Consider the following 2,500-nt stretch of genomic DNA (forward strand, 5'->3'; position numbering starts at 1 on the left):
TAGTTCAGTTCTAGTTCAGTTCTAGTTCAGTTCTAGTTCAGTTCTAGTTCAGTTCTAGTTCAGTTCTAGTTCAGTTCTAGTTCAGTTTTAGTTCAGTTCTAGTTCAGCAATCGAATCAGCTTTTCCACTAGATTACTTAAGCAAGTGTCTATGTAATTCCCTTTGTCAGTAAGCCGTTATGTCTAAATCATTTAATTTTTGTCACATGTGTCGAGAAAATCTTAAGATTTCGTTTAGCTTTTTGTTAGTTTTGTTTCGTTAAAATCTCTTTAGTTCTTTTGTTTGTTAATTAGTTAAATTTCTGTGCAAAAATCACTGCCACATAAGACACATTTTGTATGTGTGTGTGTGTGTCTAACTAACGTGCAGTTTGTGTCACAATGACACTAATCCTACTTGAACGTGCGTGTGTCACACGCATATTGTGCAAGTGTGAATAGAAGTGTGCGATTGTTGGTTCTTTGTCTTAAGAAGTGATACCACATCGCGAAATTTTTCAATCAAAAGCAATCGGTAAAAGAGGAAAAGTATAAAAGGAAATGAATTTAAACTTCCTAATAATTGTTAAGAATCGGGGAGCTATATAATTATTGATCTAAGTTTAAGAATTTGAACAAAATTATTGAAAATTTAAGCAGATCCTATATATGCCCAAGTTTTGGTCTTTTTTTTGTAGAGTAAAGCTTGAATATATCTGGTACCTTCTAACGCCTTGGTACGTAAGTTATATACCACGAAAGTTCAATTCATTTAAAAACTCTATAGCTTTCTTTTGCGCTTTATTCTACTGTCCTTATTATAGTGGTGGCAAATTGCTTCAATTAATAGAAAAATATTCGAAAGTACATATTTGCCATAAATTGTTTTTTTTTCCTACAATTCAATTGTTTATTTAGTTCTATCAATACAAAAATATACGCAATTTATTTTAATAATGGCTACAATTGTCAATTAAGGGTGGGATCATCACATCATTTGCTGTAGAATATTTTTAAAATTCCATTTTTTATTTATATTTAATTTTGAAAGTAAATACAACAAGATGTTGACAATTGACAACAGCTTGTATGGAATTTTTTTAATACATATTTTAAGGGATTTTCTTGTGGCAATTTTGTTGCATATTTCGTGGTAGGTCAGAAGATTTGTTATTATCTGAGTTCAACAGAACATTATGTCCCTTAGATGCAGCATTTTTCAACGCTGCCCTTCTTTTTTACATTTGGTATTGGAATTGATTTTTTTTTGCCAAATTGCCAAAAAAGGATATTTGGTAAACTTCTGAGACAGTAGATCAAATTCATTGTATTTTGGTTTGTGCATAGAGCAGATCTTTACTCGTTCATTTGCCTAATTTCAAGACAATTGCTGTTGATTTATAAAATTTTTTACATATTTGAATAATTATTTTATTGATAATTGGAAATAAAATTTTCCTTAATTGTTATTACATATAGTGAGTTTGGTTTTGTTAAGGAATAAAAATATTTAAAATTATTTTTTTATGGAATTTCCTAAAAAAAAGGATATATGGCGAACGTCTTTAATTGTGCAGCAAAATCCAAAAAATTTTGCATACATATTAATGACACAATTGCACATCCTTTTGTGTAATTTAAAAATAGTTGCTACAACTATTTACATTTTTTAAAAAATTTTAAATTTATAATTAAAAAAATGCTTCTATTATCTGAAGTACAAAGCTTTTAAAAAGGTATTTACTTTGAGCAAATGTAATTTCCTTAAACTTTAGTCCTTTAAATTTTCTAAACAAATAAAGAAAAGTAATTATATACTTTTATACAGCACGTTTTTCCCATTGAAAACCGAAAAAGAAAAAATGTTAACTTTTTAAAAATTTTCCATACTTTCTTTAAGCACGGGTGTTGTCCCTCCCAAAAAAGAAAAAAACATACTTCATCTTAAAAACAGTAAACGTATAAGCAAACTCACGCCCTTCATTTAAATTAAAATAAAATCCAGCAAAATAAAACGCAAAAAGTTAGAAATCCTGTCTATTATTTCTACATTACAAAACGCCTGTTTTTTTTTTTTGCCCAAATGTTTAAATAAAAAAAAAAGAAAAACTTTATCATTCTTCCAAGAGTTTCTTTTTTTTACATTTCGTAAAATAAATATTATTTATTTTATTCTTCATTATTATTATTTTTATTTCAAAGCCTTCGGGATATAAAATTTTATAAAAAATCACGTGCTTATCTACTCAAACCCACACAATTAACGCCCATTTTGACAGTAATTTCAGTGTTTCGAAGACTTTTGAAAATGTTATTAGTGAAGAGAATTTTTACATTTCAATTGCCAGGCAAACGAGCAGAAAACGAAATGAAATCAGCCTCCTTTCAGCTAGTCCTCCAACAAACTACGTTTATGCAGCGAACTGAAAATCACCCCCTTTTTCTTTCATCTTGATACACAATGATAATAACAATATATTACTTCATTTTGCCAAGATAGAGAAAAAACATTTTTCAAAAAT

At 28.3% G+C, this 2,500-nt stretch overlaps 1 protein-coding gene across 1 annotated transcript in view; it reads right to left on the reverse strand.

Annotated features, from left to right (window-relative positions):
• LOC111687197 overlaps positions 1-2,500 on the reverse strand; it is a 91,955-nt gene that overhangs the window by 44,164 nt on the left and 45,291 nt on the right. The gene's annotated exons all lie outside the window — the stretch shown is intronic.

The sequence above is a fragment of the Lucilia cuprina genome, chromosome 5 (assembly GCF_022045245.1).
Source record: "Lucilia cuprina isolate Lc7/37 chromosome 5, ASM2204524v1, whole genome shotgun sequence".
NCBI classification, from domain to species: Eukaryota; Metazoa; Arthropoda; class Insecta; order Diptera; family Calliphoridae; genus Lucilia; species Lucilia cuprina.